Genomic DNA, 25,321 nt, shown 5'->3' with positions numbered 1-25,321 from the left:
ACACCCTCCTCTAGTTCCGAGCTTGACGTGGCCCTCAGAAGGTCGTCCCAGAAACCGATAGGGGAGAGCCACAAATTAATAGTGATCCTCCCCGACCACAAAGCTCAGGAATCTCTGATGTCTGGTGCAGATGGGGACATGCAAGTATGCGTCCTCGATGTCCAAGGACGCCAGAAAGTCCCCCGGATGTAGAGTCGCGACAACAGAGCGAACTGACTCCATCCTGAATCTTTGCACTCTCACAAAGCAATTGAGGGCTTTGAGATCCAGGATTGGACGGACCCCATCCTTCTTTGGCACTACGAATAGGTTCGAGTAAAACCCTTGAAATCGTTCCAGCGACGGAACAGGTTTGATCACCCCACGTGCCAGCAGATCCTGAACCACCCCGAACAGGGCTTCCAGACACGCCAGCTGGAGGTTGGAGGGAAAAAATCTGCTTGGTGGACAAGTGGGTTATGTTCCCCGTTTACATGAGAGGACTAAGCAGAAACAAGATAATTAAATACATGTTACATTACCAAGTTGAACAGCCCCCGCCCAGGGGGCGGTCCCTCCAGACATAACCCTCCTCACTGCAGCATGCAGCCTCAGTTCGTAACAAGCAGTACAAACCTAAAAAAGGAGGGGTGGGAGATGTGTCCGTCCATGGACTCAGAGAAAAGGATTTTACGGTGAGTACAAAAATTCCTAATTTCTCTTATCGTCCATGGACGGACACAGCTCCTTAAATCTTGACAAGTGGGACGTTCCCAAGCAGTGTCAAAAACAAGGGGTGGGAAATATATCAGTAAAACCAATTTTAACTTCACCCCAAAACAAACTCAAATATATACAAGGTACCCAACAGGCACCTTAGAGAATAAGGTTACCTGTGGGTAACAGAGGCTACTATAGGCAGAACAAGGACTATACTCAGATATATGAATGTATACATTTTAATAGACACAGGTAATGTCGCTACAAAACATAGTAAAAGGTAATCTATATACAAATACAGTATTAAATGTGGTGAAACTAATTATCTGAACAGAGATACACAAAATATGGCGCATCAAAATGAATTTCTTGTGGACTTACTCCAGTTTGCATTGGCTAACAATTTCTTCCAATTCTCTACACGGTACTTTCAACAGATCAAAGGAACCTCAATGGGGGCGGCCTGGGCTCCGGCCTATGCCTGTCTCCATCTGGGACTATGGGAGGAGGAAGATGTCTTTACCTTGCCACAATATCAAGACCACGTGCAAACGTGGCTAAGGTACATAGATGACATTTTTGTCATCTGGACAGATGACATCGACTCCTTCCATAGGTTTTTTGATCAGCTAAACAGCAATGAGCAGAATATTCACTTAACCTATACTGTGGATAGGAACCTGATTCCCTTCCTTCATTAGAGTAAAGCGAAACTGCTCCGAAAAATCTGATTATGAGACAGAAAGCAAGGAACTTTATGTGAGGTTCCGTGAAAGAGGCTACTCGCATAAACAAATTTAATATGCAAAGAAGAAAGCTGCCCAATGGAGCAGAAGTAGCCTACTCTCTATGAAACCCAAAACGCTGGAAGGAAGCAGCAGTGACTCAAACCCAGTGAGGCTCATTACTATGTATGGTCACCAGTGGGAGAATGTCAGACACCTGCTTGAAAAACACTGGGGTATTCTGACTGGCAACAAGATGCTCTCTAAACTTGTAGGAGCAAGTCCTAAAATGGTGGCCCGTAGAGCCAGGAATCTGGGTGACCTTTTGGTTCACTCTGAATTCACCAAACAACCGCAGACTTCTTGGCTATCAGAATACCCTTACAGCACTGGGATGTTCCCGTGCTCTAAAATGCCAGGTATGCCCATACGTGGACAGAACTAAAACCTTCTGTGACGCAAAGGGCGAGAAAAGCTACGAGATCAAGGGGCTTATTAACTGCGCGACGGAAAAGGTCATCTATATGCTCACCTGCCCCTGCCCTAAAATATATGTGGGGAAAACCAAAAGGCAACTTAGGGTGAGGATAGGTGAACACCTTAGGGACATCAAAAATGAGGAAAAAGAGGAGGAAAAAAGGAGAAAAGAATAGGACACACAGAAAAGTACCATGAAAGCCCAATAGCAAGGCACTTTCTACAACACCATGGAGGTAGACCTGACGGCCTTAAAATTAAAGGCATCTATACTTTAAGGCTACCTGCAAGGCGAGGTGATTTCGATAAGATTTTACACCAAAAGGAAAAGTGGTGGATATACACTTTAAAATCACTGGCCCCCCTGGGAATCAATACTGAAATGAGCATGCAATCCTTTTTGAACAACAACAATACCTCGCCTCTCTAAAAAAAAAGTTAAAAAAAAAAAAAACTCCCCCCCTCTCTCTCTTTTGTCCCCCAACCAACAGTATTCTCACTGGGATGTTATAACCTTGTCATGCTCAACCCTGGGACATCTGCATATTCCCGACAGACTCTACCATGGGAGCGACACCTAGTGGGGATCTGAGACCTCTTTCATGTTCCTTATGACAGTAAAATGTCATGCTCCCTTAATTTATATTACAACTTTGATTCTGATAATGCTGAACAAGAAATCTATACTGCTTTTGCCCCCTTTTTTCTGGCCCCCCCTAGAGAACATTACGTTACTTACTTTTTTGTTCTATGTTGAGGTGTGTTGTGTGTATGTTCTTGGTTTATGGTCCCCCATATATATCAGATTGATGTAACATTGCATGTCTCCTCCTTCCTCTCCCCCCTTGTTTTGAGGAATGAATTAGACTCCAATAAGGATGACTGATCAACACAGTGAACATATCCATACACATCCCATATTATGTAATCATGAAGTTTGATACATCTTTGATACGGCTACCTGAATGCATATCCTGAAGGAACGCATTAGACTTTACAAACAGTATACGATCCAATCAACGACACTCTGTTTAAAGATTGAGAACGTATGGTTCAGAAAAGTGGGCGTGCATAGTACGAGATAAAAAGGAGTGATGCACGGCCCCTTTTCAAGTGTCCAGACGAAGCTACGCAATCCAATTGCGAAACGCATTGACGTCACAGCACCCAGACGTTCGACACGCCCCCCTGTCAGCTGGGGACGGGTGAAGGAGGGAGCGACGGCTCGATCTGAGGAAATAGTTTGATACGCCGGCTACCGCTGACTACCATCAGCCCATACCATACATGCCAGCACGCTAACACGCCAAACAGGCAGAACGCCAGGCAGGAAGCCGACACCAAGAAGAGCAATCCACACATATGTGGGGCAGTCCTTGGCGTGTTTGCTTATGACGCTGTGCATTAACAGGCAAGGTAGTTCAACCAGGGATCAGCCTGACATTACCTCGTACCCAAGAGGCACTTTCAACATCTTTTTGGAGGATCCTTGGTGCGGTAAAAATCTTTATCCATGGACTATGTAAGACTGTTTCATGTTTACATTATCTAGATCTAAGTTTCTCAACACATGACTTGATCTCACCACTCTATATATATTAGAGGATTGGAGTCACCTTTCATCAAGAACTTACTTTGTTTACATCCATGACCATGGTTGCCCAGTGAGACTACATAGACTAATTCAATGACCCACATGATCCTTCATCAATTCTGATCGGGAATTTTTCTTGTAGCCACACATCTCATCACCACGATATTTCCACTTTCATTTTTGGGACTTGTAATCATCAGCATAGGGCATAATTCACCCCATTGGGTGGGCTCTTTCATTTGATTCATCTACAGGTTTCCATCACGATATATATCTGGCGGCAATATCTTTGTTTCCCATGACCTTAGCGGCCTGCTCCCCCCTCCCCGCAGTGTCACCTCTGTTTGTTCACCTGTATTTTGATTATTATTTATTCTTTAAATTCATTTGGGTTCATTATTCCCCATTGTGAACCACAACAGCGGTGACATGTCACGTCCGGACTGTCTGTCTATATTTGTTGTATGCATGTCATTGTCCTGTTTGTATGTCTGACCTTTGCACATCATTCCTCTTATGTGCATCTCTGTTCAGATAATTAGTTTCACCACATTTAATACTGTATTTGTATATAGATTACCTTTTACTATGTTTTGTAGCGACATTACCTGTGTCTATTAAAATTTATACATTCATATATCCGAGTATAGTCCTTGTTCTGCCTATAGTAGCCTCTGTTACCCACAGGTAACCTTATTCTCTAAGGTGCCTGTTGGGTACCTTGTATATATTTGAGTTCGTTATTTGGCTACGGCAAAACCCCTCCATCCCTCGGGGGGGGCGTGTCTACTCAGTTTAGTTGCTATAAAGTACACTTAGGTCCATGCATGGGATGCAATCCTTTTGTTTTGATCACCCCAAAACAAGCAGAGCTCAACAGAGGAGGTGCAACTTTTAACAGCCGCCAGCAAAAACTAGCAGCCGAAAAAAGCATCAGAAGATGCACTCACAGCAACCATGTAAATTCTGGAAAAAGTGTAAACGGACGAGCAAGTCGCCGCCTCGCACACCTGTGAGACCGACGCATGATGTCGAAAAAAACAAAAGAAAACAGGAAGCACCAATTGCCCTGGTCAAAAGTGCCGTGACCGGAAAGGGGGGCCCGCACCTTAATAGCATAGGCCTGTATGACAGCCTGCCTGATCCACCAAGAAATGGTGGTAGACGAGACCGCCAGGCCCTTTTGAGGACCAGACACTGACACAAAAGAGTCAGAGCTCCGAAACTGAGCCGTAGCAGGCTGGTACACCCGCAAAGCGCGTACCACGCCTAAAGTATGAAAGGCAACCTCCGTAGAATGCGCCGGCCGAGGATAGAAGGATGGAAGAACAATGTCCTTATTCCGGAGAAAGGCCGAAACCACCTTCGGAAGAAGGGAAGGTCGCGGGCCCACCATCACCTAATCCTTATGGAGGATCAAGCATGGTGGCTTGCAAGACAAGACGGTCTGGTCCTGGGGTATGGTGTGGCAGATCCAGCCTCTTTGCAAAGGTGTGCCCACGCTTGCTGGTCGGACTGAGTAGACTACAAGGATCTATATTATCCAGCCTGTCTCAGCCGACAGTTGAAAGAAGATTCTTCAAGAAAAAAGTAAAATAAAATACAATTTCTCCTCAGGGCGCCATACGTCCTCCTTTCTAGGCAGAACGAAACTGAAGCTGCATGCTGCAGTGAGGAGGGTTATGTCTGGAGGGACCGCCCCCTGGGCGGGCTGTTTAACTCTGTTAATGTAACATGTATTTAATTATCTAACATGTTTCTGCCTAGTCTTCTCCTGTAAACAGGGAACATAACCCACGTGTCAAGATTTAAGGAGCTGTGTCCGTCCATGGACCATAAGAGAAAGTCTGTCGCCCCTAAAAGGCAAATCCATCAAGGCCTTCTTGAAAGATTGGTCCGCCGACCAACACTTTAGCCAGATCAGGCGGCGCAACACCACCACATAGACCGAGGCTCTGGACAGCAAGGGAATAGTATGCAGGTCAGACTTGCAGACAAACTTAAGGCCCTGCACTAGCTGGTCAGCCAAAGCCACCTCATCCGAAGGTGCCCGAAAAGCTTTTAGCCCCTGGAGCAGTATCTTTGCCCATTCAGTCAGAGTTTGAGACACCAGAGCCCCAACCACCGCTGGACGCACTACTGAGCCCACCACCGTGTATAGATAGCGGGCAACTGCCTCAGCCTTCTTGTCCGCAGGGTCCTTGAAAGCAGGAGCCTCTTCCACCAGAATCATGGTTACCTTGTTAAGTCTGGACACACGGGGGTCCACTACCGGAGGAGGGGTACATTTCTTCAGGAAACTCTCCTCAAATGGATTAGATGGAGAAAATTCCACTACAGCCAGCACCCTTTTTGGTTCAGTGGGACGGAAGCATAGCAGAGGGATCGGCAGTTTTTAGAGCGGTATTTTCGTCTCCTCAAATGGATACCGGACCGCCAAATTTTTTGGGGCAGAAAAAAAAAAAAGACTTAGTTAGAACTTACCGGTGACGGTATTTCTAAGAGCCTTTCAGGACAACCTTAGAGAGAGCGCAGCTCCGCCTCTTCATTAGGAAACACATGCTAATCCTTTAAAACCCTCCTCTTCCACCATGGCTTCAGTTATTGTGGTCCGACTCTCTGGAAGACAAAGCACAGAAAATTACAACACCATGATAGATTTATACTTATTACTTTAACATACATTAAGGGAGGGAAATAGCGGTTGTCCAGAAAGGCTCTTAGAAATACCGTCACCGGTAAGTTCTAACTAAGTCTTTCTCTAATCGTCTTTCAGGACAACCTTGGAGAGGATAAACAAGTAACTTACCCTAGGGTGGGACTACTGCCTGCAGCACCTTTCTGCCAAAGGCCTGATCTGCGGCAGACAATAGGTCCAACCTGTAGTGTCTTAAGAACGTGGAGTAGTTGGACCAGGTGGCGGCCTTGCAAATTTGCTCAGGTGTAGCACCTGCTCTTTCAGCCCAAGATACTGCAGTTGATCTTGTAGCATGCGGTAGAATGCCTAAGGGAGGCGTTACTCCTTTGGCTTTGTAGGCTTCCATAATTGTGAGTTTAAGCCACCTTGCTAGCGTACTCTTGGACGCTTTTTCTACTTTACGAGGTCCCAAAAAAACTATAAACAATGCATTTGTTTTTCTAAACTCTCTAGTGACTGAGAGGTGTTGTTCAAGACACCTTTTCACATCTAAAGAATGAAACGCTTCTTCTCCAGCGTTGGAAGGATTCGAAGAAAAAGTGGGCAAAACAATTTCCTGTGAACGATGAAATTTTGATGCCACCTTTGGAAGGAAAGCAGGATCTGTCTGAAGAACTACTCGATCCGGAAAGATTCTTAAAAAAAGGTTCAGTAATGGCTAGAGCTTGGAGCTCGCCAACTTGCCTTGCTGAAGTTATTGCCACCAAAAAAACTTTTTAGAACTAAATTTTTCAAAGAAACATTTACTAAAGGTTCAAACGGATCCCCCGTTAGACCTTGCAAGACAACTGATAAGTCCCAACTTGGAAAAATTTTAAGAGTCACTGGTCTGTTTCTTGATAGTGCCCTGAAAAATCTGGAAATTAACGGTTCTCTAGACAGAGTCTTTTCAAAATAAACAGAAAGGGCTGCTACCTGCGTTTTTAGCGTACTAGCTGCCAGACCCTTCTCCATTCCCTCATGGAGAAACTCTAGAACTGAGACTATGCTCTTGACTTGGAAATCCTTGGCGGAACACCAAGAATTAAATACTTTCCAGACCTTCCTGTAAATAGATCTGGTTACTTCCTTCCTACTTGATAATAAGGTTTTCACTACCTTGTCAGATAAACCCTTGTCCTTTAGAATGTCCTCTTCAGAAACCAGGCGCACAGATGTAGTCTGTCTGTTTCTGGGTGACACACTGAGTCCTGCGTTAGAAGGTCCTTCCTGGCTGGAAGTCTCCACGGGGGTTCTACAGCTAGATTTAACACTGTTGCAAACCAAGGCCTTTTTGGCCAGAAGGGAGCAATTAGAATCAGGCTGGTCTTCTCTTCCCTGAATTTCCTCAGTAGCAGCGGAATTAGAGGAAAGGGGGGAAACGCATAGCACAGATGGTAATCCCAAGAATGGGCTAGAGCATCTATGCCCAACGCCTGATCCCCTCTGTGTAGGGAAAAGAATTCTTGGACTTTGGTATTCTGCTGACTGGCAAAGAGGTCCACCTGAGAAAGACCCCACTTCTCTGAGATCAAGTTGAACACTTCTTGATTTAAGCTCCATTCTGCTTCTACAACTCTTCTCCTGCTCAGTAGGTCTGCTAGTAAGTTTTGAGTCCCTTTTAAGTGAACTGCCGACAGGGAAGTTAAATTTATTTCTGCCCAAGATAATAGCTGGTTGACAAGTTCCATCAGACCTTGACTCCTGGTCCCTCCCTGTTTGGTCACATAGGCCACTGCTGTTGTATTGTCCGATAATACTTGCACATGATGACCTTTTAGTAGCTGTTTGAAGGCCAGGAGTCCCGTCAAAATGGCTTTTAGTTCCCGCCAATTTGATGACCTCCTTGCCTCCCCTTTGGACCAAGACCCCTGTGCGGTCTGACCGTCCAGGTGAGCCCCCCATCCCCAAGAACTTGCGTCTGTCGTCAAACGCTTGTCCAAGGGAAGGACCCATGAGAGACCCTTTGATAGATTGGCCTGATCTCTCCACCACCAAAGGGACCTTTTTACTTTTGATGTTGGCTTGAAAAGTTTTTCCAGGGACTCCTGATGGGACCAGACCTGTAGGATATTTCTCTGTAGAGGCCTGGAGTGCAGCCTCGCCCACTGTACCGCAGGAATTGAAGCTGTGAGCTGGCCTAAGACTGCCATGGCTGTCCTTACTGATACTGCTAGATTTGTTTGGATCTGGCATATCGAGGAATTGATTTTCTCTATTTTTTCCCGGGGAAGAAAAACTCTCTGAAGGACAGTTGATGTTGTAACCAAGGAACCTCGTCTCCTGTGAGGGGTCTAGGTTCGACTTCTCTAGATTCAGTAACCAGCCGAGGCTTTTGAGATGTGATTGTGAGATCTGAAGATCTGTCACCAACTGTTCTCTTGAATCTGCAAAGAACAGGAGATCGTCCAAGTAAGGAACAACCGAGACCCCCCTCAGTTTCAGAGGCTTCCGCCATCACTTTCGTGAATATCCTGGGGGAGGACGATAGGCCGAACGGTAGAGCCCTGAATTGTAGGTGCCAAGTTGAAGTCCGTAGGTTGACTGCCAACCGAAGAAATCTCTGGGAAGCCTGGGCTATTGGGATGTGAAGATAAGCATCTCTTAAGTCTAGAGATGCCATGAAGCACCCTGGTGTTAGTAGTTTTGTTATCGTATGGATAGTGTCCATGCGAAAATGTTTGTACCTTATTACCTTGTTCAGAATCTTTAGGATCAAACGAAATTTTCCCAAGGGTTTTCTCACTAAAAAAATGTGGGAGTAGAACCCTTTTCCCTCCTGGTGTTTTGGGACTTGGATAATGACTTCCTGTTCTATCAAATCCTTTAACAGGGTCATCATTGCGGAAGCTTTCTCCTGATCCCTTGGTAGGGCTGTAACATAAAATCTGGAAGGTGGACAATCTGCGAATCCAAGTTGTACCCCTGTGCAATGATGTTTTTTACAAAGGGACTTTTGACCCACAGACTCCACTGAGGTAAGAAAGCGGACAATCCCCCCCCCCCCCCCCCACAGGGGTTAGACTGTCATTTGTCCTTTGAGGGCTGGTCCTGAGGGGACTTAAAGAGAATTCCACCTCTTCCTCTACCCCTTTGGGGAAACCAGCGTTTCTTATTTTCCTCTTTTTTGTAGGTTTGTTGAAGACCACGAAAATTTTTCTTAAAGAGTGGCTTCTTCTTGGCTGGGAAAGCCTTTTTGTTCGCTGTTCTGTCCAGAACTTTTTCCAAATCTGGACCAAATAATAAAATCACCTGAAAAGGGAAGACCACAAAGCTTGATTTTTGAGGCTGTGTCCCCTGTCCAAGTTTTAAGCCAGACTGCTCGTCTGGCTGAGTTCACCAAAGCGGAAGACCTAGCTGCCATTTTGATTGACTCTGCAGATGCGTCAGCCATATACCTAATTGATTTTAAAATCAAAGGAAAAGATTCTAGTAAGTCCTTCCTTGATGTGCCTGCTTGTATATGGCTCATAAGTTTTTCTACCCAACACTCCAAATTTCTTGCCACCACTGTAGAGGCCATGGCTGGCTTCAAACTGAGTGAAGTAGAGTCCCATGCTTTCTTGAGTAGAGAATCTGCTCTTTTATCCATGGAATCTTTAAGCACACCCATATCCTCAAACGTTAGATCTGTGCGGCGAGAAACTTGGGAAAAAGCTGCATCAACACAGGTTTTTTATCCCACACTTCTGCATCTTCTTCATTGAAGGGGAATCTCTTCTTTAAATTTTTAGAAAAGGGGCCCCTTTCAGGGTCTTTCCACTCCTTCCTGATAGTATCAGATACCACCTTGTGGACTGGAAATACTTTAGATTTAGATTCATCTAACCCCCGATACATTTTGTCATGCAGAGATAGCTGAATTTTTTCCTCCTGAATTTCAAGAGTAGTATAAATTGCAGAAAGTAGATCGTCCACTTCGTCTAGGGAGACTTTGTATCTAGAACTTCTACCTTCTTCTTCCTCTTCCTCTTCATCTGAATCCATGACTGAGCGAAGAGTACTAGTCCCTTCATCCCCTGAATTCGCCCTCTCTGATCTAGAGGAGGAAGCTTTAGGGCTAGGTGGTGATTGCTGAAATTCAGTATGAACCACTGGTTTTGTCACCAGTAAATGTTTAACTGAGCCCAAAGAACTTTTAAGTTCCTGTACAGAAGAGAACAGTTCTTTGTTATGTTGAGATGTTTCTTCTTCAACCAGATCCCGGATACAGCTTCTGCACATTGGTTTCTGCCAGGAATCCCCTAAGGGGGTTCTTGCAAGAAGGACACTTCCTACTAGGTGGTGTTTTTTTAAATTTTGCTTTTCCCTAAAACAAAACACACAGAAAGGAAAAGACTTATTTAAAAAAAAAAACAATTTTTTTTTTTTTTTTTTTTTTAAACCGCCACCAACAAGGAAGGTACAGACCACCATAAGTGAAAACTGACAGGGACCGAGAAAAGTTAACTCTGTCCCTGCAGTACAGGCTCCCAATGGAGGAAACAAATATAAAAACCCATATAAAGTCCATGAGGTAAAGAAGGCCCCACTGTGCCCCTCTTACCTGGACTGGAGCGGCGTCCACGGCGCCTGTATCCGCCATCGCTGCAGATCCCTCTTCCATGCTGAACAGAGAAGCAGCTGGGACTGTGTGGCTTTTTAAATTTTCCCGGGTCCTGACGTCATCACAGATGGCCGGAACCCGGAAGACGCCGCTCAACAGGCCTGACCCCTGACTTCTGCGTTCCAGGCAGCGTGGACCACGCACTGCCCCGCCTCTACAGGAAGCCGCGCTGCTGATCCGTGACGTCACCCGCCCGACAGGACCTGGGACCGACATGCGGCAAAATTCAAAAAAACGTAACCACGGTAAAACGCCGCCCGGTCACCCGAACCATACCTTGCGGATCCCGGGCACCCAGCGCAGCTTTCCTGCAGAGCCTTCACTCCACTGAGCAGGGAGAAGCTGGAGACTCCAGAGCTCCTTTCCTCACTAGGAAGGGCTGGGATGGCCTCTGCACACCAAGCAGTAAACACAGGTACACTTACCCCTCCCTTGGAGAGAGTGCAGCTCCTCAGGTCCACATGCATGCACTTCCACCATGGCGGAGGAAACACAATAACTGAAGCCATGGTGGAAGAGGAGGGTTTTAAAGGATTAGCATGTGTTTCCTAATGAAGAGGCGGAGCTGCGCTCTCCAAGGTTGTCCTGAAAGGCGATTAGAGAAATCACAGGCCAGATAACACAGTCCCCTCAGGAAGGCCCCCTCCCCCTGACAGCGGCAATGTTAGCAATGCAGCAAGGGAAAGGAGCAGGGAAGGGAGGAGAAGGGACCCCCTAACCCCAGGAATGCCCAGCCGTACCAACCCACCGAAGCAGGAGGGACTGTACTTACCCGTCCAAGCGAGGACTCGCTGACGCATTCCTGACAGAACTACAACTCAAATGGAGGTAGCCGTCGGCCCGGTCCACTGAGTGAGACAACACCACAGCCCAGTCATATGTGGACCTCGGAGCAAAGCTCACCAGCCCCCCCAGGAGTAATGGGGTATGGCGTGGCAGACCAAGCCTCTTTGCAAAGGTGTGCCCACGCTTGCTGGTCGGACTGAGTAGACTACAAGGATCTATATTATCCAGCCTGTCTCAGCCAACAGTTGAAAGAAGATTCTTTTTTTTTTTTTTAATTCTTTTTTTTATATTTTTTTTTCACTCTTAATTTCTCCTTATACAAACATATATAGCTAACTTTAACTGTACACAGTTTAACACTTTCCTTTAAAAGTTTTCTCATTAATCGTTGTGGCTCTTGACAAGATTTCAAAAATCTACCTTCATATCCACTGTATGTAGCTATATCATAATAAGCGCCCTGTTCCCCAGATCTACCCTTCCTTCTAAATCCCTCTTCCCTCCCCCCCCATATCCCCCCCCCCAAAAAAAAAAGGAAACTCTCTCCCGGGACCTCCCCCTCCCCCATCCCCCCCCCTCAAAGGTCCCGTTCTCTGAATCTTATATGGGGTCCACACCTGTCTATACTTCTCCTGTTCTCGTATTCCCATCGTCTGATTCTCCATCTGCTGAATTTCTGTTACTCTACCTAGCCATTGTTGTCTAGTCGGCGTAGACGTGCTTTTCCACAGAATTGGAATGCATGCTCTTGCTGCTGTCAGTAGATGTGTAATCAGGGAATTTTTAAACTTTGCCAGGGAAATTGGGAAATCAAATAGTAAATAAGTAGCTGGATTATCTCCCAGATCCACCTCTGTAATTTCTTTTACTGTGTCAGTGACCATTTTCCAAAAATCTTTCAACTTTACACACTCCCAAAATACATGTAACATGGTACCCTCCCCTTCTCCGCACCGCCAGCAACGGTCTGATAGTTCAGGAAATATCCGTTTTAGTGCGACAGGAGTTTTGTACCATCTAGTTAAGATCTTATAACCCCCCTCCTGGTATCTAGTAGCAAGAGAGGCTTTGTGTGTAAAATTGAAGATTGCTGTTTTCTGTGTCTCTGAAAGTTTAATCCCCAATTTTTTCCCAAGCTTGTATAAATGGTAATTCTTTTGGGGATACTGTCTCTCCCAAAATACATTAAAGACAGACCATGTCTCAGCTTGTCACCCTTCAGGCATAGTTCCTCATATCTTGAAAGATCTCTAGCCGCTTTACATTGTGGATTCATTGCTCTAATTGCTGCTTTTAATTGATTTAGTCTCATTTGATCTATTTCCCTGCTGAATACCTCTTCCATTTCTCCCCCACTCATCCTTCGATTCTCATCTTCAAAATGTATTAGCCTGCTCATTCCTGAACGTCTTAAATTGTTAAAATGTAAATCTGTGAGGCCAACCTGAAATCTAGGAAAAAAGATTCTTCAAGAAAAAGTAAAATAACATTTCTCCTCAGGGCGCTGGGCCCAAAGGGAGCCATACGTCCTTCTCCTTGCTAGGCAGAACGAAACTGAGGCTGCAAGCTGCCGTGAGGAGGGTTATGTCTGGAGGGACCGCCCCCTGGGCGGGGCTGTTCAACTCTGTTAATGTAACATGTATTTAACTATTTAACATGTTTCTGCCTAGTCCTCTCCTGTAAACAGGGAACATAACCCACTTGTCAAGATTTAAAGAGCTGTGTCCGTCCATGGACGATAAGAGAAAAACGAACTTCACCCCAAACAAGCAGAGCTCCTCAACGGAGGAGGTGCAAACTCAAACAGCCGCCTGCAAAACCTTGCGGCCAAAAGGATCCGAAAATGCATTCACATCAACCTTGTAAAATTTGGAAAAGGTGTGGACGGACGATGTCTAGCTCTCAGAAGATCGTCCAAGTAGCCCATGACAGCAATGCCTCGCTGTCTCAGTAAAGCCAGAATCGGGGCGAGCACCTTGGTGCCGACACTAAGCCAGAGGGAAGAGCCACAAATTGATAGTGGTTTTCGCCGATCGCAAAGCGCAGAAACCTCTGATGCCCGGTGCATATGGGGACATGCAAGTATGCGTCCTTGATGTCCAGGGACGGCAGAAAGTCCCGCAAATGAAGCGCAGCAACCACCGAACGAATGGATACCATCCTGAACTTCCGCACCCTCACAAAGGCATTGAGGGCCTTGAGGTCCAAGATTGGACGAACACCATCCTTCTTTGGGACTACAAACAGGAGGGAAAGATTTGAGAGAAAGCATCCGTTTGGCAGACAAGAAAGAAAATTGATCTTGTACCCCAAAGTTACCACCTAGCAGACCCACTGGTCGGAGAGCAGGGAGGTCCACCGAGCTGCAAACCCCGCAAAGCCGTCCCCCCCCACCCTTGAGTCGGGCGGGGGCAAAACTTAATGCGGCAGCAGGCTTGTTAGGCTTGCGCACCCAGGGACACTTCTGTCCCCCAGCTGGAGCTTTGTCAGTCTGGGAGGAACTGCCGGCTGACCCGGACTGACGAAAATACTACTTCTGCGTGGAATAAGAGGGCCCCGGATTACGGCGCAGCTCCTTCCCCTTGGAGGAAGGAGGGAGAAGTGTGCCCTTACCTCCAGTGACATCCTTAATAATGTCCTCCAGCGAGGTAGCAAAAAGCCTCCCACCTTTGAAGGGCAAATCTGCTAGAGCTTATTTTTGGATGCTTGGTCAGCAGACCAGCCAAATCAGGCCGCGTAATACCACCGCTCTGGAGATCAAGGGAGCTGCATCCAGAGTGGCATCACAGACATACAAAAGGCCCTGTACCAACTGGTCGGCCAACCTCACACACTCAGGGGGGAGCTGATGCTCCTCCATGGTCTGGCGCAAAATCTTTGCCCATTCAGTAAACGTCTGAGACACCAAAGTTGCAGCCAAAATAGGCCGCAACGCAGACACCAGCATGGTGAACATGGAACGGGGTCACAGTTTCGGACCTCCTGTCAGTAGGGTCCTTAAAGGCAGGGGTCCCCTCTACTGGGAGAGTGGTTAACTTATTTAGCCAAGAGACCGGGGAGTCCACGACCGGAGAAGAGGCCCATTTTTTCAAAAGGCTGTCCTCAAAAGGAGAACGGACCGTCATGCGCTGAGGGACGACAAAGGACTTCTGCGAAGAAAAACAGAAAAGAAAGCGCCTCTGAGTGCAAATATTTAATAAAAGCAGCAACATGTATTTCCACACTTACATAAAAGCTATGGATAACAAGCGCCCCGAGAGAAGTGATGAGCCTGCTGAGTCTGTCACGCTGTGGATCCTGTAAGCAGATGTCGTCTGGAGCTGTATAGGATGACCGTGCTGAGCCGCCGCGGTGTCAGACCGAAGGAGTCCCGGCCGTGGATGTTTTGGTTCGGAACTGGCTGGCGGAGCTCCATGCTTTGAGGACGCCAACTGGCGTGTGACATCAGCAAGGTGAGGGGGAGAAACCACAACACGTTTCAGAGCATGCGCCAAACTCACAATGGGCATACGCGCTCCTTTGTCAAGTGACAAAGCGGCCGCTGTTTCAGGTCGGTTTGCAGACACTGGTTAGGCACACATTTAACCCTTTGATCACCCTAGATGTTAAACCCTTTCTAGCCAACGGCATTAGTAGTGGCAGTGTATATTTTTAGCACTGATTCCCACAAAGTGTCATACTGTAGCAATTCCACTAGAAGTCGCTGATCGCTGCCATTACTAGTTTACGAATAAAAAACAAAAATATATATATAATAATTCCAGTATAAGGCTCCATGCACACTGAAGCTAAAAAAAGCTATAAAAAAAACGCCAGTAGCTTTGCAGGGAGCCTTTCAACGTTTTTTAGCGTTTTTGCAATTGCTTTAATCAGCGTCTTTCAGTGTAGCTTTTTTTTTTTTTTTTTAATGGATAAAAAAAAAAACGTTTTTTTTTGCGTTTTTTCATACCAAAAACTGCACTTTTTACGCAAATTTCGGGCGTTCAGAAAAAAGCCAATAAACTCCAATTAACTCCATTAACACTAAAAAAAACGCCCAGGTGTGCATGGGTCCATAGGCTAGCAGAGTTCCGTTTATGGGCTTTAAAAAAAAAAAAGCCAAAACGCCAATAAACTGCAGTTTATCAGCTTCAGTGTGCATGGAGCCTAAAGGATAAAATCACTATAGGGAAAATTATAAAATTTACCCACTCCTCGGCCGCTGACACCAGGACTGCAGAAATGAACTACAAGTGTATAGCAGGTTGGTATGCAACACCAGACAAAATTAGTAAATTCAAAGAGGGACAGACAGCGGAGTGTTGGCGAGGTTGCAGAACAACGGGTACAATGGCCCACCTGTGGTGGGATTGTCCCAAAATCAAAAAATATTGTGAGAAAATCCTAGGTCTGATAAAAGAAATTACCAAGAGGGAGATAAAAAAAGACCCATGGATAGTATTATTCCATGGAGGAGACGAAGCGGTGAAATATTACAAAGAGTCTTTGATACCACATTTGTTACATGCGGCTAAAAGGTTGATTGCAAAGAAATGGCAGGAGGTGGAAAGTCCATCAATATGGGAGTGGATCAACTCAGTGGAAGATACGTATAGCGTGGAAGGACTGAAGTATAGTATAGCATAGGTCTCCAAACTGCGGCCCTTTGCTTGCCTTTATGCGGCCCTTTGGGCACTATTTCATGCACTGATACCAACAAGGGCATAATTACCCTTACTGACATCAATAAAGGGGCACAATTCCTTCCAATGACACCAACGAAGGGATACAATGCCTCCCAATGACACCTATGATGGGGCACGATATCTCCCAATGACACCAACAATGGGGCCCAATGACTCCAATGAGGGGACACAATTCTCCCAATGACACCAACAATGGGGCCCAATGACTCCAATGAGGGGACACAATTCTCCCAATGACACCAACAATGTGATCCAACTACACCAATGATGGGGCACTTCTCCTCCCAATGATGGGACACTATTCCTCCCAATGACACCTATGGTGAGGCAGAATTTCTCCCAATGACACCTATGGTGAGGCAGAATTTCTCCCAATGACACCAATGGTGGAACACAATTTCTTCCAATGACATCAACAATGGGGCCCAATGACTCCAATGATGGGACACATATCCTCCCACTGACACCACGGATAAGACATTGTTTTTTCCTGCTGTCATCTGGACCTTTTCTACTCCCAATGGCCACAATCCGGCCCCCCTAAAGTCTAAAGGACAGTAAACTGGCCCTTTGTTTAGAAAGTTTGGAGACCCCTGGTATAGAGGAAGAAAAAACAGGATTTACAGATAAATGGGAATGCTGGAAAGAATTTAAGAAAACATGGAGTTATTCGGAAAACTTAAAGAGTCCAGACTTAGGATGGGGCCAGAATAGGAAGGAAGAAAAACTTGATTAAAACAATAGAAATCAAGGGGGGGGGGGGGCGCAAGGGGTTAAATTGGGATTTTCTAATGTCTGTATATGGATATATATGTGATCTTTTTATATATTGGAAATGCAATGGAGTAACATGATTGGAATGTTTGATCAAATTTAATAAACATCCTGTAGGTTGTAGAAGCTATAACTTTTGTGCAAACCAACCAATATGCGCTTATTGCTTTTTTTTTGTTTTGTTTTTTTACCCACAATAAGTAGCAGAATACATACTGGTCTAAATTTATGAAGAAAGAGTTTATTACTGGATATGTTTGAAGCCAGTTCATACCACAGAAACGCAGTACGGATGTGTTCCAGTTGCTTTTCTGCATGCATGTTTTTGACGTGGTCCAGTGCATTTTTGATGCAGTCCAGTGCATTTTTTTTCACCCTCTTTTCTTGACCTTAAAATAAGGACATGTGCATTTTTATGTATTTTACAGCGTTCCAGTACAGTCCAGGAAAAATACAGCATGTTCTGCTTTTTTTTCTGGAACGCACTGGAACTGCAAGCACTGGTGTAAACTATGCCATTGAAAACCATATAACTTTCCATGCGTTTTTGATGCAGAACAAAATGCACCGGACTGCATGTGGTGTGAACTGACCCTTATAGCAGACTTTTTTTTTTTTAATTCTTAGCCCTTTTTCCGTTTATAGCACAAAAACACTTTGGGATAGATAGGAGGAGAGTGAAGGGGGGGGGGGGACACACACTTTGGGATAGATGGGAGGAGGAACACTTTAGTATAGATGGGAGGTGAGAGGGGGGACACTTTGGGGTAGATTTGAGGAGAGTGATGGGGGGGTGAGGACACTTTGGGGTAGATTTGATGAGAGTGATGGGGGGGGGGGGGGACACTTTGGGGTAGATTTGATGAGAGTGATGGGGGGGGACACTTTGGGGTAGATTTGAGGAGAGTGATGGGGGGGGACACTTTGGGGTAGATTTGAGGAGAGTGATGGGGGGGGGGGGGGACACTTTGGGGTAGATTTGAGGAGAGTGATGGGGGGGACACTTTGGGGTAGATTTGAGGAGAGTGATGGGGGAGGGGGACACTTTGGGGTAGATTTGATGAGTGAAAGGGGGGGGGGACACTTTGGGGTAGATTTGATGAGTGATGGGGGGGGTGGGACACTTTGGGGTAGATTTGAGGAGAGTGATGGGGGGGGACACTTTGGGGTAGATTTGAGGAGAGTGATGGGGGGGGGGGGGACACTTTGGGGTAGATTTGAGGAGAGTGATGGGGGGGGACACTTTGGGGTAGATTTGAGGAGAGTGATGGGGGGGGGGGACACTTTGGGGTAGATTTGAGGAGAGTGATGGGGGGGACACTTTGGGGTAGATTTGATGAGTGATGGGGGGGGTGGGACACTTTGGGGTAGATGAGGAGTGATGGGTGGGGGGCACTTTGGGGTAGATTTGAGGAGAGGGGGGGGGACACTTTGGGGTAGATTTGAGGAGAGTGATGGGGGGGGACACTTTGGGGTAGATTTGAGGAGAGTGATGGGGGGGGACACTTTGGGGTAGATTTGATGAGTGAAAGGGGGGGGGGGACACTTTGGGGTAGATTTGATGAGTGATGGGGGGGGGTGGGACACTTTGGGGTAGATTTGAGGAGAGTGATGGGGGGGGACACTTTGGGGTAGATTTGAGGAGAGTGATGGGGGGGGGGGGACACTTTGGGGTAGATTTGAGGAGAGTGATGGGGGGGGACACTTTGGGGTAGATTTGAGGAGAGTGATGGGGGGGGACACTTTGGGGTAGATTTGAGGAGAGTGATGGGGGGGACACTTTGGGGTAGATTTGAGGAGAGTGATGGGGGGGGGACACTTTGGGGTAGATTTGATGAGTGAAAGGGGGGGGGACACTTTGGGGTAGATTTGATGAGTGATGGGGGGGTGGGACACTTTGGGGTAGATGAGGAGTGATGGGTGGGGGGCACTTTGGGGTAGATTTGAGGAGAGGGGGGGGACACTTTGGGGTAGATTTGAGGAGAGTGATGGGGGGGGACACTTTGGGGTAGATTTGAGGAGAGTGATGGGGGGGACACTTTGGGGTAGATTTGAGGAGAGTGATGGGGGGGGGACACACTTTGGGGTAGATTTGAGGAGAGTGATGGGGGGGGACACACTTTGGGGTAGATTTGAGGAGAGTGAGGGGGGGGGACACACTTTGGGGTAGATTTGAGGAGAGTGAGGGGGGGGGACACACTTTGGGGTAGATTTGAGGAGAGTGAGGGGGGGGGACACACTTTGGGGTAGATTTGAGGAGTGAGGGGGGGACACACTTTGGGGTAGATTTGAGGAGTGAGGGGGGGACACACTTTGGGGTAGATTTGAGGAGTGAGGGGGGGGACACACTTTGGGGTAGATTTGAGGAGAGTGAGGGGGGGGGGACACACTTTGGGGTAGATTTGAGGAGAGTGAGGGGGGGGGACACACTTTGGGGTAGATTTGAGGAGAGTGAGGGGGGGGGACACACTTTGGGGTAGATTTGAGGAGAGTGATGGGGGGGGTGACACTTTGGGGTAGATTTGAGGAGAGTGAGGGGGGGGGGGGCACACTTTGGGGTAGATTTGAGGAGTGATGGGGGGGGGGGCACACTTTGGGGTAGATTTGATGAGTGAAAGGGGGGGGACATTTTGGGGTAGATTTGATGAGTGGGGGGGGGGGGGGGACACTTTGGGGTAGATTTGAGGAGAGTGATGGGGGGGGGACACTTTGGGGTAGATTTGAGGAGAGTGATGGGGGGGGGACACTTTGGGGTAGATTTGATGAGAGTGAAAGGGGGGGGGACACTTTGGGGTAGATTTGATGAGTGAAAGGGGGGGGGGGACACTTTGGGGTAGATTTGAGGAGAGTGATGGGGGGGGGGACACTTTGGGGTAGATTTGATGAGAGTGATGGGGGGGGGGACACTTTGGGGTAGATTTGATGAGAGTGAAAGGGGGGGGGACACTTTGGGGTAGATTTGAGGAGAGTGATGGGGGGGGCACACTTTGGGGTAGATTTGATGAGTGAAAGGGGGGGGGACACTTTGGGGTAGATTTGAGGAGAGTGATGGGGGGGGGGACACTTTGGGGTAGATTTGATGAGAGGGAAAGGGGGGGGGGACACTTTGGGGTAGATTTGATGAGAGTGAAAGGGGGGGGACACTTTGGGGTAGATTTGAGGAGAGTGATGGGGGGGGACACTTTGGGGTAGATTTGAGGAGAGTGATGGGGGGGGGGGACACTTTGGGGTAGATTTGAGGAGTGAGGGGGGGGGGGACACTTTGGGGTAGATTTGTGGAGAGTGATGGGGGGGGGGGCTAGTCTTCCTTTAATTGAAGACATCTAAGGCCCTTTTCACACTACAAAATAAATCCGTTTTAATAATCCGTTTTAAAATCCGTCAGATAATGTTAAAAAACGGAAGTTATACGTCCTTTATAAAATATCATTAAAGTCTATGGGATTTTTTTATGTTCCGTAAAGATCCGTAATAGTCCGTTATAACATACGGATGTTAGTTATAACGGAATATGTGACGGGTCTTGCACTATTTTTTGTAAATTATTTGTCCGTTGCAAGTAACGGATATATTAACGTCCGTTATATTTTAACATTGAAGTCTATGGCACATGGACGTTAGTAAATGTCTCCGTAAATGTCCGTTATGTTAACGGACGTTAATTTTACTGAGCATGGATATTCAGGGGAACCCCGCTGTCAATTTAAAACAAAAATGACGTGCGGTTCCCGGTAAATATCCATAACCAGACCCTTCAGGTCTGGTATGGATATTCAGGGGAACCCCGCCGTCAATTTAAAACAAAAATGACGTGCGGTTCCCCCTAAATATCCATAACCAGACCCATTATCCGAGCACGTTGACCTGGCCGGCCGCAGAAAAGAGGGGGGGACAGAGTGCGGCCCCCCCTCTCTCCTGAACCGCACCAGGCCACATGCCCTCAACATGGGGAGGATGTCCCCATGTTGATGGGGACAAGGGTCTCATCCCCACAACCCTTGCCCGGTGGTTGTGGGGGTATGCGGGCGGGAGGTTTATCAGAATCTGGAAGATCCCTTTAACAAAGGGGACCCCCAGATCCTGACCCCCCCCCTGTGTGAAATGGTAATGGGGTACACTGTACCTCTACCATTTCACGAAGTAAAAAGTATTGTAAAAAAACACACTGACACAAAAGAATAAAGTCCTTTATTAAAAAAAAAAAAAAACTCCAGCGCTGAAAAATCCACTCGTTCCCGGCTTCCAGCGTTGTCCTGATCCTGCGACGGGTGCGGGTGATCTCCCGCGATGAGAAGATCCAGCGTCGGGTGATCTCCGCTCCGGCGATGTGAAGATCCATCCATCTGGCGCAGCAGCATCCCGGACCTCCTCTCACCGCTGGGCACAGCCCAGCGAATGAGCGGCTGAAGCGGTGACATTTCTTATATAGAGGAGGCAGAGCCACCCGTCACGTGACCCTGCCCCCTCTGACGTACCTCTGCTACGTCACTGGGGAAGACCATGAAGAGGAAAGACCTCTTCATGGTCTTCCCCAGTGACGTAGCAGAGGTACGTCAGAGGGGGCAGGGTCACGTGACGGGTGGCTCTGCCTCCTCTATATAAGAAATGTCACCGCTTCAGCCGCTCATTCGCTGGGCTGTGCCCAGCGGTGAGAGAAGGTCCGGGATGCTGCTGCGCCAGATGGATGGATCTTCACATCGCCGGAGCGGAGATCACCCGACGCTGGATCTTCTCATCGCGGGAGATCACCCGCACCCGTCGCAGGATCAGGACAACGCTGGAAGCTGGGAACGAGTGGATTTTTCAGCGCTGGAGTTTTTTTTTTTTTTTTTTTAATAAAGGACTTTATTCTTTTGTGTCAGTGTGTTTTTTTACAATACTTTTTACTTCCTTCGTGAAATGGTAGAGGTACAGTGTACCCCATTACCATTTCACACAGGGGGGGGGGTCAGGATCTGGGGGTCCCCTTTGTTAAAGGGGTCTTCCAGATTCTGATAAACCTCCCGCCCGCATACCCCCACAACCACCGGGCAAGGGTTGTGGGGATGAGACCCTTGTCCCCATCAACATGGGGACATCCTCCCCATGTTGAGGGCATGTGGCCTGGTGCGGTTCAGGAGAGAGGGGGGGCCGCACTCTGTCCCCCCCTCTTTTCTGCGGCCGGCCAGGTCAACGTGCTCGGATAATGGGTCTGGTTATGGATATTTAGGGGGAACCGCACGTCATTTTTGTTTTAAATTGACGGCGGGGTTCCCCTGAATATCCATACCAGACCTGAAGGGTCTGGTTATGGATATTTACCGGGAACCGCACGTCACTTTTGTTTTAAATTGACGGCGGGGTTCCCCTGAATATCCATGCGACTTCTGGAGCTGGACTTCAAGAAAGGGTGAAATGTTTTTATTAACGGACGTTAGAAAGGAATGATATAACGGATGTATACGGATATATACGGATAAACATTATCCGTTTTCAATAAAGGAAGAATGGTAAAATATTTATCCGTATGTATCCGTTATTAAATCCGTTAATAAACGTCCGTTAATAGGTGTAATACGGATATTATAAAACGGACATACAATCCATAGTGTGAAAGAAGCCTAAGCAGATCAGTCCACTTCTCCAGTGCAGGCCTAAGTCTGAGTCTCTGTTGGTTTCTTACCAAACTGACAACACTAATCACTTACAGCCCTTTGGATTGCATCAAAATCAGGTCTCCTAACAATCTTTAGTAGAGCACGTAATACCAGCCTGAGCTCGGAAGGCCCATCCATCGCCCTCAATCATCTCAGAGGAGGAGGGAGAGGTCACAGTCCTCACCTCCCACTAAACTTATCACCACCATAACAGTGAGACCTACGTCACTCTCTACATACATCCTCATGAGCCGTCATGACACATCTTATAAACGGTACCGTGACTTTACCTCGCTCTCCCGCACTTTCCACACGCTGAGCAGCAAGTAATGGCGGCCAACGCGCACGAGAACCAAACGAACAACTAAGTAAGCCCGCCCAGGAGAAACAAGAAACGTCTCCACCAATCAGCGTCCGGCCACGCGTTCGCTTCTGGATGGAACCTCCTTCTATTGGCGGGAGGGCGGATTTGCAGAGGTTGCTGTACGCGCTGTGGTTGGCTACCTTCTGTAAAGCTAAAATAAAGTATGTGCGGGTTATGAAGGGACCGTAGCTTAGCAAACATAAAACTTGAGCAGCTAAGATATTAGTGTGGAAAATGCAATGTGAACGTGCTCCTTAGTCTTATTTAACCCCTTCCATACAGGGCATTTTCACCCCCTTCCTGCCCAGACCAATTTTTCGTTTTCAGCGCTGTTGCACTTTGAATGACAATTGCGTGGTCATGCAACACTGTACCCAAACTTAAACTTTATGTTTTTTTCCCCACAAATAGAGCTTTCGTTTGGTGGTATTTGATCATCTCTGCAGTTTTTATTTTTTGCGCTATAAACAAAAGAAGAGCGACAATTAAAAAAAAAAAAACACAATATTTTTTACTTTTTTATTTAATCAATATTACAATTTTTGTTAAAAAATTATTTTTTTCCTCAGTTTAGGCGAATACATATTTTTGGTAAAAAAAAAAATCGCAATAATCGTATTGATTGGTTTGCGCAAAAGTTATAGCCTCTACAAAATAGTTGATAGATTTATGGCATTTTTATTTTGTTAATTTTTTTACTAGTAATGGCGGCGATCTGCGATTTTTTATTGTGACCGTGACATTGCGGCAAACACATCGGACACTTTTGACACGTTTTTGGGACCATTCACATTTATACAGCGATTAGTGCTATAAATATGCACTGATTACTGTGTAAATGTGACTGGCAGGGGTTAACGCTAGGGGTAGGGTTGCCACCTCATCCCTTTAATCCCGAACACATATGGATTACACATGTTTTGTGGCTAATGTAATGCAGATAAGGCACCAGGTGAGTTTAATTACCACCTTAATCAGCCACAGAACCTGTGTAATTAATATGTGTTCTGGTTTAAAGGGATGAAGTGGCAACCCTAGCTAGGGGGCGCTGAAGGGGTTAAAATGTTCCCGAAAGTGTGTTCTAACTGTAGGGGGAAGGGGACTCACAAGGGGAGGAGACCGATGTGTGTTCCTCTGTACTGGGAACACAGCATTGGGTCTCCTCACCACTGACAGGACATGGATCTGTGTGTTTACACACACAGATCCACACTCCTGCCGTGATCGCGGCTGCCGGCATGCGCGCCAGGTCACAAGCGTCGTCGCGCGCGTGCGCCCTAGATCACCGGGAACAAAGGATGTCGAGGGAGGGTTCCTGCCGGCGTCATTTTACAATGCGCCAGTAAGGAAGGGGTTAATAAAGCTGGCCTAGGACTGCAGATATGAATGTCTCACAGTGACTGACGCGTTTTCGTCCTCATGCACATTAGGCTCCTATGAACGCCTTACAGAAGAAAAGCAGCATTAAAAACGCGCCTAATGCCATTCATGCACATCGGGCGTTTTGGGGTTTATTTATTTCATTTGCCAGAATATAAATTTATTCTGGACATTTAATTGAAAAAGCGCTAAACACGACTACTGTAGCTTTTAGGCTTGTTGTGCCATTTTTCTGCCCAAATGTTTCTGTGCTGGATGAGATTTTGGTGCCTTCAGATTTTTGCCCCTAAACACCCCTACCTCTAAACTTGGTGGCATGAGCTAACATTTAGGGGCAAAAAAAAAAAAGTCAAACACCTTGTAAAATGGGCATTAGACAGCTAAAACGTCTCTTTCTTCCTTTAGGCTGGGTTCACATTGGTGCGATGTCAGACATTGCGTGCGATTCACACCGCACTGCTGTGCAGATCACATGCGATGTCTGTGCCATGCAAATTCAGCCTTACAGATTGTATGGCTGAATTCGAATCGCATTCACAGTAAAATGGTGCAGGACCCTTTTTTTGGTCTGCAGTGGAATCGGATCGCATGGGTGTTCACACCTATGTAGGGTTGCCACTTTTTCTTCACGTCAAACACTTCAGGGTCACACGTTTTCCTCTCTCCATAGAATGCATAGATAAGCTATAAAATGTGATGTTGCTATAAAATAAAATTTCTAATCATATGACATTAATCACAAGAGTCCGCCTTTACATCAGAGTCCACAGAGTTCCCCTTTTACATCTGAACTCGCAGAGTTCCCTTTCACTGGGGGACTCTGCAGACTCTGATGTATGGGAGAACTCTGGGGACTCTAACATAAGGGAAGCCCTGATTTTAAAGTGGAGTTCCACCCATAAATATAACATTACATCA

General features: G+C 46.8%; 1 protein-coding gene across 4 annotated transcripts in view; it reads right to left on the bottom strand.

Moving 5' to 3' along the window:
• The window catches only part of RBM44 (RNA binding motif protein 44), a 350,280-nt gene extending 327,189 nt beyond the window's left edge, over positions 1 to 23,091 (bottom strand). For 3 of the 4 annotated variants that reach the window (XM_040357497.1, XM_040357498.1, XM_040357499.1), the window contains exon 1: positions 22,950 to 23,090. The gene's annotated coding sequence lies outside the window, so the exon portion shown is untranslated. Of the gene's footprint in view, positions 1 to 22,949 lie in introns of all 4 variants that reach the window. The other variant, XM_040357500.1, reaches the window with a different exon arrangement.
• Positions 23,092 to 25,321: the final 2,230 nt, after the last annotated feature.

This window comes from Rana temporaria, chromosome 6 (assembly GCF_905171775.1).
Source record: "Rana temporaria chromosome 6, aRanTem1.1, whole genome shotgun sequence".
NCBI classification, from domain to species: Eukaryota; Metazoa; Chordata; class Amphibia; order Anura; family Ranidae; genus Rana; species Rana temporaria.
This window is presented reverse-complemented; position numbering and strand designations above follow the sequence as displayed.